At 46.0% G+C, this 9,828-nt stretch overlaps 1 long non-coding RNA gene across 1 annotated transcript in view; it reads right to left on the bottom strand.

Moving 5' to 3' along the window:
* Positions 1-4,096: 4,096 nt before the first annotated feature.
* LOC144162016 (uncharacterized) overlaps positions 4,097-9,828 on the bottom strand; it is an 82,059-nt gene continuing 76,327 nt past the window's right edge. The window contains exons 4-5 of the long non-coding RNA XR_013320571.1: positions 6,514-6,597; positions 4,097-4,248 (exon numbers count right to left, since the gene is read on the bottom strand). This is a non-coding gene — a long non-coding RNA (uncharacterized LOC144162016). The remainder of the gene's footprint in view (positions 4,249-6,513; positions 6,598-9,828) is intronic.

Below are 9,828 nucleotides of genomic sequence, written 5' to 3'. Positions count from 1 at the left end.
TTTCACGCCAGGAGGCAGGGCACGCTTTAAGTTGATTAGCACAATGTTGAACAGCAGAGGGCTCTAAAGTGCTCCTCTCGGTACTCCTTTCTCGATAATGTGACACGAAGTAGGGCCTTCCGGTGTACTCATAAAAACTTGTCGTCGTTCCGTGTAGCTTGAAACCCATGCATACAGCCTCCCACCAAAACCAATACCACCAAGGGACTCAAGAATGGCTGTATGAAAAACCGAATCAAATGCAGCCTTTATGTCTAAAAAGAGCACAGTTGGTATGTGCCCGCGGTGTAATTCTTGTTCTAGTGACGCCACAAGAGCAAGGATGCTATCGATGGCAGACCGGTTTTGACAGAAGCCATTCATCTCAGGCGGATAAAGCTTCCTGCTTTCGATGTGCCAGTTCATTCTTTTAAAGTTCATTTTTTCCATAAGTTTTCCTATACAGCTTAGTAGGGCTATGGGATGAAAAGATTCGTATCGAGTTGGTTGTTTTCCGAGTTTTAAGATGGCTGTAATTTTGGCTGTTTTTCATTCTGCAGGTACAGTACCACGCAGCCAGGTTGCGTTGTAATACTCCAGAAGGCCTAAGCGCGAGTGATGAGAGAGGTGGGAAACTGCTTCATATGTTATGCCGTCGTAACCTGGAGAACACCGTTTCTTCACGTTTGAGATGGCCGTGTTCAACTCGCCTATCGAAAATGGAAGGTCCAGGGCGGGCAGAGAGGTTGGTGGCGCTGCGTCAGGAACACGCTGAGGAGACACTTGAGGCGTAGACATCGTAGACAGGAGCCTACAATACCCTTCAGCCGCTTCTTTCTGGGAAATTCCCTCGTGTAGTGACAGCGCCCTGAATGGAAATAGCTGCTGGCTGTCTTTCCGCATGCCCTTTAGGAACCGCCATATCCGGGGGAGAGGCTGGTGCACATCTAATTTAGTGCAGAAATCGCGCCACCGTTGTCGACTTAACTTTTCCAAGTAGCGTCTCACAAGTCTTTGAGCTTTGCGAGCCTGCCTCAGATCCTCTAATTCTTTTGTACGGCGAGCCTTCCGCTCAGCGCGCCTACGGATAGCACGCAGCCGTTTGTATTCTTCGTCTTTGTTGACATATAAGCGCCTCCTCACACGCGCGAGGACTCTTTCAGACAACTAGCCATAGTTGGTATTATAATTTGTCGGAGGTTGTGGCGGTGAACTCCTCGTCGACGCGGTTCTTGAAAACTTCCCAGTCTGTGCGCGTGAATTTTATTTCACGTCTAGATACAGCTACGTCTTGGTAAGATATTAAAATTGGGAAGTGATCGCTGCCTGGTGTCTCCAGGTCAGTTCAACAAGTAAACTTTGGGATGAAGCTGTTGGAGCCAAACGAAAGATCAATGCAGCTGCTGAGTGTGGGATTGTTTAGATAAGTAATGCTGCCGTCATTTAGTGGTTCAATACCCCTTTTTGTAAGTAGTTCCGCAAGCCTTGCTGCACGAGAATTTGTTCGTGCACTTCCCTGTATTTCTTTGTGGGCGTTGAAGTCTCCACAGATTATATGGGGTGGGCATGTACTAGCGATAACGTTTTCAAGCCTGCGAACATCAAAGGCTGCACCTGGTTCCGGGGCAATCTTTACGTGTATTTAGTGATGGAACGATACTGTGTGTGAGGAACCCAGCGGATTAGGCCTTGACAAATTTCCGTACCCAAAACGAAACTTTATTGCTTGTTTTATTGAGAGACGATTTTGCTGAAATTGACCAGTGCATCGCGGGACAATACGCTACCGTTTGTGCTGCTGAGCCCGAGGTCGCGGGTTAGATTTCCGGCCACGGCGGCCGCTTTTCAGATGTAGGCGAAAAGTGAAAACGCCCGTGAGTTCGAGATTTCGGCGCACGCTAAAGATCCCCAGGTAGTCAAAATTAATCCGGAGTCCTCCTCTACGGGACGCCTCATCGCCTGTGGAGCGTCGCCGCATTAAACCCAACAACCAATCAATCAAGCAATCAATCAATACGATAACGGGAAACAGGTTACATGGACGCAAAACTGAGTCCTACATGCATACGACTAACAAAATTGTCAAAACGGTCAGTCAAGATTGATGGGGCAAAATTTTACACAACTGATTCAAACCCGTTCCTATCCGCTTTATTCGAATCAGCGCACTAAACTTATCTTTTTTGTTGGGCCTTTCGTGTCGGTGGATCTTTCATCTCAATGGACATTCAGGCTCGATTGGACCTTCCATCTCGGTGAATCTTTCGTCTGGTTGTACATTCAGGATCGATTGGATCTTCCGTCTCGGCGGATCTGTCGTCTCGGCGATCACGTGACGGGTTGGACCTTCCGACTCGGTGGATCTTTCGTCTCGTTCGACATTCAGAACACTAGTGCACCCAAGGGAGCATTATCGTGCGCTTTCTGCCACCAAAAAAGCTGTGATTTTGTGTACGTGCACGGTTTACCTTGTGTCTACTACTGGGACCAAGGTAGCGCGTTTTGGTGGGATAGCAGACTCGCAGTTATAGTGTTATTACTTTTGCTTTGCAATTTCTCGATCTAAGACTGCTCAGAAGCATTAGTCAGTGACACCTGTAGAGAACCCGGGCACCCGCAGCTAAACAGCTCCAGACGTGTCTTGTCTGTGATCTGGGCGATGACCTGTTCCTTTATCGCCCAATTAACTTTCTTACTCACCTGTATATATTTTCCTAGGATGCTTCAGGAGATGAGTGAGCACGAACTGGTCCTATCCTTCCTGCTATTTTAGCCCAGTTTATCTTTATGTTGTTATCATTTAGTTCTTTAGCGATGTGGCATATGATCCTCCTCAATTTCTAGTCCCTTCAGAAGAACTGAGGAGGTGAAGGAGTAAACTTTATTTGCACCAGAAATTAGATCGTATCTGAAATACGGTGATAAAAGTTCTCAGATAAGAAGTCCCTGGCACTCGCTGGCCCTTTCGATGAGCCTAAGTTGAACAGCGGGGTCTGGGTTGGCTAATATGCCTTCCCACTGCTTATTGCTGCTGGAGGGGTTGGGGTGAGAGAAGGGGGGAGCGCGCCCGGATTAGGTGGTAATGTGTGCAGGGTTGGAGACAGTACTTGCAGTTGGCGGAGTAGGAGGTGGAGTGGATGGCGTGGAGGAGGGTGCCTGTGGGTATGCATTCATATGAAGGAGGTGGCAATGAATGGCGTTATGGTGACCTTGTTGTGGGGCGAAGGTAGGATAAGGCGTTTGAGGCGGTAGCTGTCGGTATGTCTTTATGTGTCTGAGGCACGGTGTGGTCTTCTTCTGACGGTGACAGTGAGGTTGTAAAGGTGAATTATCGTTATTAATGCGTGCGGGAAGCAGCATGAGCTTATGTCTCCAGATACGCATGCCCCTGGGTCCAGGGAATTGAGAGGTTAGGGTGATTTTGGGTGGATTTAATGACTCGGAGTACTAAGGGAGCAAGGCGTTTGGCGGCATAATGAGGGTGACAGGCTGCTTCAGAATCCGTGACTACAGCGAGGAAGTCTTGAGTTGTAGTGGCTGTGAGGGGTATGGACGTTTCTGGTGCGGTTGTGGATTCATTGGCTATTAATGTTGCGGAAGTCAGTCTATCTCCTTGGTGGTCTACAGTGGTGACCGCGAAAGCTTGTTTACAGTGATACTTGGCTGCGTTAACGTATCGGATATGTTGGGGATTATCTTGGAGCATCTTGAGAAACATTCGAATGCGTGCTTTTTGGTGTCCTTAGTTATGAATGGGGTGCACAGTTTCGGGGATTTGGGTGATGGAGACATAAGTGTGGAGGTCCAGTGGGATGCGTTCGAGGTGGTTTTCGGTGTCCAGAAGTTGAGAGCAAGGCGGCGGCAGAGGACATGACAGCCAGTGTGTGTGCGTCAACTTCAGCAGTTCAGAAGTATCTTTATCTTTTGTTTATTTGTTTACTTTCCTGATGTCACCTCCTCCCACCTTTTTTTTGTGCCATGTTCATCACTTTTCACAAGCCTGACAAACTTCTGTGATGCTTCTTAATTTATAGGGTAGCGAAACAGCCATGTCAATGTTTCGTTGTAAATAACAGAAACTTCACAATAACAAAGAAGAAAAAATTCAGCTCAGAGCTTTATTTTTTTGTTCAGTTAAATTTACACAACTACTGTTATAAAATACCTCTAATGGGTAGCGAGTGCTGCAACTGATGTTAAACATTCTTGCGCATTCTGGTGGCATGGTACCGTTAGCTCCATCAGTGATGAAAACAAGGCACCCCCAACCTGAAAAAGTAATAAAATGACAATGTCTCTCTCCCATAATGCGTGCAAAAGAGGCATTTAGTTACTATTGCGTGATTATCAGCAATTAATTTGTTTAGAACACTTCCAGAAACCTCAAATTATCACAATTGAACTACATGTATGCAAGCTGCAAGTTGCCAATAGCACAAAAATTAGTACAAAGGTCCGCCACAGAAGAAGGCCACGTGAAGAAAAAAGCTGTCTCCACTCAACGGGAAAGCTGTCGGAAGTGCAGAGCAATGATTCGCCATAATGGGCTGTGGCGCCGTTATCCGCTCACTGATACCACCCATTACGCTCTTCGCCGTCCTGCCTCACTTCTCTCCTGATGAAGTGAACGGAGGTTTGTCCGACGCATTTGCAGTTTCACGCCTTCGCACTGCTTGCGCGCCCTCAAGTGCTTGGTTGTCATCCCGCACGGGCCGGCGCCTTATGGCGAATGTTGGAATGCGCCATTTGTTTCTTGCAATGCCACTTCTTCCGCTTGCTATCGTAAAAACCAACCTCACGAGCGTTTCTAACAAAACGAACGCGGGGCTGCCGATAAATTACGTATATTTTGCCTCAAATCTATCTACAGTTTTCTTTGCGCTAAACAACGGGGAGATATACGACAGGCGCCAGCGCTTCACGAGTTTCGAGCGGTTATGACTTTATAAACCACTTGTTTTACGGTGCTTGTCTGGGACGCTGTGACGACGGCTACGCCGTGGGGATCTACTTGGATCCGGAATCTCGCTGCGCCGCCTCATTCCGGCAGTCGCTTGACATCAGAGTGTTACAATGAGGTGCAACGATAAGGTGAACCCCTAAAATTCTCTACACTTAAAACAGAATAAGGAGGCCCAAAGCACGCGGCACCAAGGTCATTAGCCCGTTGTACAGCGCTAGCGGTCAAGTGCAAGGCGACGGCCACCCGCCGCGGTGGCTCAGTGGCTAAGGCGTTGCGCTGCTGAGCACGAGGTCGCGGGTTCGATTCCCGGCCGCGGCGGCCGCTTTTCTGATGGAGGCGAAAAGCAAAAACGTCCGTGTGTACGAGATTTCGGCGCACGTTAAAGATCCCCAGGTGGTCAAAATTAATCCGGAGCACTCCACTACGGCGCTTCTCATCGCCTGCGTTGCGTCGGCGCGTTAAACCCCACAATCAAATCAAAATCAAGGCGACCGCCAATCGGAAGCAGCCAGAGCCGCGGCGGCGAAGTATGCGAACCCGGGATGGACAAACAACAGAAAGGCCCTGTTGAGCGAGGTCGATACACATGGCTGTCGAGCGTCCGGAACCGTACACGTACCACTGGTCAATCAACAACGGCAACTGCTATGCCTTTCCATCGACAACCAATTCGTCTCTCGCGGCCTCGAAAGAGAACAGCGACGCGTTCAAGAGAGCTGCATTCGGAACTCGGGCAGAAGCTCAGAACATGTCGTATCACCGTGGACCCGGGCGGGTGACCTGGCCGCGCAACATAGCACGCCACGACTGTGCTCCGGGGATAAGAAATACCTCAGGGATGAACCGGTGGCAGTGACAAACACATACTATGAATTTCACCTTTACTTTAACTCGGTCATTTTTTCCAAAGCATAGCCCTGCTTTACCTTTTTGGGTCTTTTGTCTGCGCCTGCTGTGTTTATATCTTGTTGTTTTGCGTGACATAAACGTACAGTCTCGTTCGGTTGTTTCTTCTCTTTAGTTATTATTGTTTAATGACGGACAAAGTTTTGGAATTTGTGAAAATATGAATTGATGTAGTATTCTTTCCTGTACCAGGAGAACATCAGAGCTCCGTTAGTACTACAAAGTTTCCCAACTACCTTAGTGGAGGAAATCATGTGATAATTTTCTAACATCGTGAAACAACGTTTCGCGGTTATATGAATAAAACCAGCTGTTTTCTATTATTCAAACACTTTCTCCGTGTGTCACACGATCTCGATCTTCAAACAAATTTCTATTGCCGATATTTATGCTCGAAAAAGTCATACATTTGCATGATTTTTTTCTCAGTATCGCCGCGTTGGCAAAAACTTTCAAGTGGGTGGGTGCGAACACACTCAGTATAATTTTGAAAGACCTTATGTTTTTTTATCTATAAAGTTTTATTTCTGCGAAGTTTTGTCAGCTGTGTTGTTCGTCATGCCGGATTGAAAATTATTGATTTGATTTGTACAGAAAATTATCGGTAAGTAGTATGTTTGCCATCGGGAGGTTTTAACGCAGTTGCACAAACAATTTAGACCTACCTGCTTTTCCCGGAGGCACACGAAAAACTGAACAGTTTTGATAATCTGAGTAGATAAGAGTAACATTTACTCCACCTTCCAATCCTAAAAGAATAAGAAAACATACGTTAAAATATGCCTCCATCCAACTTTAAAAGCATGAATACGGTAAGGAGAATTCAACTGTTTACAAAGACATGTCGGAATTTAAGCGATAAAAAGCGAGTAAAACTGGCGAAAAAAGCGGGCTCTAATGTTCGCTATGAATCCGGCTTCACAGCAAATCTCTGGGTATCAAATGCAACCAGTTTCCCCAATGCACTATACCTACTGGTTTTACCAAATAGAAGTAAATAAAGTTCAAAAATCCTAAATCGTATTTCAGAACTTCTTCCACCGCTGCTAAAAATTGAAATGGGGATAAAAGGCTGGCCGTAGTGCAGGGCTCCGGATTAATTTCTGCGCCCTGGGGATTTTTAACAAGCACCCAAATCTCCGCACAAGGGTGTTTTAGCTTTTCGCCTCCACCTGAAAAGCGGCCAGTGCGACTAGAAATGAACGCCAGTCATTGAGCTCATGAGCACAGCCCCTTAGGCATTAGGCCACAGCAGTGGGGATGCTCCTCGTACCGCCGTCGTCATCCGGAGTGCTGACTTTTGGTTGCCTTCGAAAAGCACTTTCTAAGCCGATAAAACCACGTGACCGATACATTGACTGCCTGACACTTATTTTTAACGACCTGCCAAAGCTACTAGAACTGGAGACTTCCAATTTGGCAGCACATTCCTATAACGACGTAAGGGCTGGATGGGCGGGAGTTTGGGAAATTTAACTTGTATCAGACGAAAAAATGGAAATTGTTTGTGTTTTCGAAAATTTCTGAGCACCTCTTTCGCCCCTGCGCATATTGAAGTTTTTTAATGTATGTAGCCTGTAAGGTTCTCAAAAATAGCCTGGCGGTTTGCCCTAGGCAGCACTCATGGTATGAATCTGCATTTCGGAACAAGTGGTTTTTTTAAGATTCCCCCAAAAATCAGTCACTGGTTGATACATTCAATTGATCTTTGCTAATAACGTAAACTCCCAAAACAACGCATTTTTTTAAGAATTTTGTCCTGCGACGCCTCTAAAACGGCAAAAAAGATTTTTTTTTTAAATTACATGCCTGATGAGCCGAAAAGTCGCCACAGGTGATGTCAACGCCAAGCCAAACTGTTTGTCTGAACGGCTTCAAATTTCACGAGCAAATACTGGTTATGGCGTAGGAGCTGAAAGAGTAAACAGCGCTGAAATGTTTTTTTTTTTCGGAAATGCCTTTTTATCGCACGCCAGTTCAGATATTAAACAGGTTTGCGTTGACAGAGGTGATTTATACATAAATGCGTGAGCCCTTCATACCCTTCCCTTGCGTTTGCATTCCCTTTTTTATACTGCACATGGTGTCAAAAATTGATGTTTGGCTTCAGCGAAATCTGCATATTTTTGTGGTTCCTGTTCCTAATTGTTGCTGTGATTACGTTGTCCTTTTTACATGTGTTTGTTTTATCTGCTACATAATTATAAGTGTAAAGTATGTGCTCGCTTGTTTTGTGTATCCCAGATTACGTTCATTTTTGTGTTTCGTTGAGTCATAATTATTGTCTATATTTCTGGATAATATTGATTATACGTGAAGAATTTCATGTCTTGTATTTCATTTGTAATCATTGTAGTTTTTCTAGTTTGTGCATTTCTGCAACTAGTTGTTCATTTGCTATATTGTATATGATAAATCACCCCCCTCTCTCCCTCCATAATACCCTCCTGTGAAGGGGCCCTTAAGGGTATTCTAAATAAATAAATAATACGTGAATTAATTTATAAATAAATAAATAAATAAATAAATAAATATACAGACTATCTTAAAAGATTTCGCCATACAGACACCCTTTAAAAACAATCAGGATTTTGAGAAAATTACGTGGTTTTACAGATTTCCTCAGTGGCTCTGCAACACAATGATATAAAATTCAAATCCCCTTTGTTTAACGACGACGGTGGCTGACACGCGACGCTTTTTTGCGACAGAAAATCAAATGGTAAAATGCCAAATTCAAAGCCGCAGCAATCAAAATCAAAGTGTCTGTGATCAAAGTGCCAACCACTTGAGAGTCAAAGTCCAAACGTCAACGATCAAAATTCAAACTGCCTGCGCGATAAGGCCCAAACTCAGATGGCAGGTATCGAATCCATCACGAGAAAGCTAAGCGCCCACCCCATCATCCCCGTTAGACCATTGTCATCTGGAACTCATTGTCCACTTCAATTTAGTCAAAGTCGAAAGCCAACGCCCGCGCAACGGCCCCAAAGGAAATGATGAGCGGCGCGATTGCGGCGATGGCGCCATCGGATATACGTTGGCTTCATAACGCAAGCGACCAAGATTCGATTCCGGCCACAGGAAGCGTTATTTGTTGTTTCACCATCATCAATATCATTCCGTGCCCTCCCATTGTGTAAAATTAGATTTTCTGCCGTGTTTTCTGCAGTGCGTTTCGGTTACGACACCGCCATCAGTGAGAGCAAGGAAGCTTATCTTAATTATACACTTCGTTTTCGCTTACAAATTCTACCCGAACAAAGACCTAAAAAATAATTTGACAATTTTGTTTTAAAAAAAGCGTAGATGGGTGAGCGGGATTTTTCCCATTACAGTGGTGTAATGACTTAAGGGCAATCCCCGCAATGAAGCCCAAGATAAGAAAGTCGAAGAAGAAAAGACGGAGAGCTGCGGTGCGAAGACACCGGGCATCCGCGCGCTCTGGAAGCCTTGTCCATGTCCCTTAGCTGTGCCGCCACTTGCTGAACGTCTCAGCCAGGCGTTCGCTTCCTACGCGGGGTTTTGGTCAGTTTTAGGTTATTTTGTCACCTCTTTCTTTTTAGGGGCGAAGCTCCTTAAGGCGTGGGTCTGTCCATCCTCGACGTATGTATGTAGCCACCTCTAGTTTAGTTCTAGGATTGTTTACTAGATGGCGTGGCTACCTCTAGTTTAGTTCTTGGATTGTTTACTAGATGGCGGTACTTGTATATGATGAAAAGATGCGCTTGGATTGTTTACTAGATGGCGTGGCTACCTCTAGTTTAGTTCTTGGATTGTTTACTAGATGGCGGGGAGCGTTGTAATAAAATCCGTTCGCTGTTGGCGCGCGCTCGGAGTCGCCCGATGGATAAGGCTGCAGATGTGCGAGCCCGCGAGGCAGAAGCGCTCCGTGAAGCTGCGCGACGCCGCCGCCAAGATGCTGCCGTAAGAGAGCGGGAGGCCGAAGCGTGTCGTCTGGCTGCGCGACGACGCCGCCA

The sequence above is a fragment of the Haemaphysalis longicornis genome, unplaced genomic scaffold (assembly GCF_048455015.1).
Source record: "Haemaphysalis longicornis isolate Haplotype H1 unplaced genomic scaffold, Haemaphysalis longicornis Haplotype H1 scaffold_12, whole genome shotgun sequence".
Taxonomy (NCBI): domain Eukaryota; kingdom Metazoa; phylum Arthropoda; class Arachnida; order Ixodida; family Ixodidae; genus Haemaphysalis; species Haemaphysalis longicornis.
The sequence above is the reverse complement of the archived record's forward strand: the minus strand, read 5'-3'. Positions and strand labels throughout refer to the sequence as shown.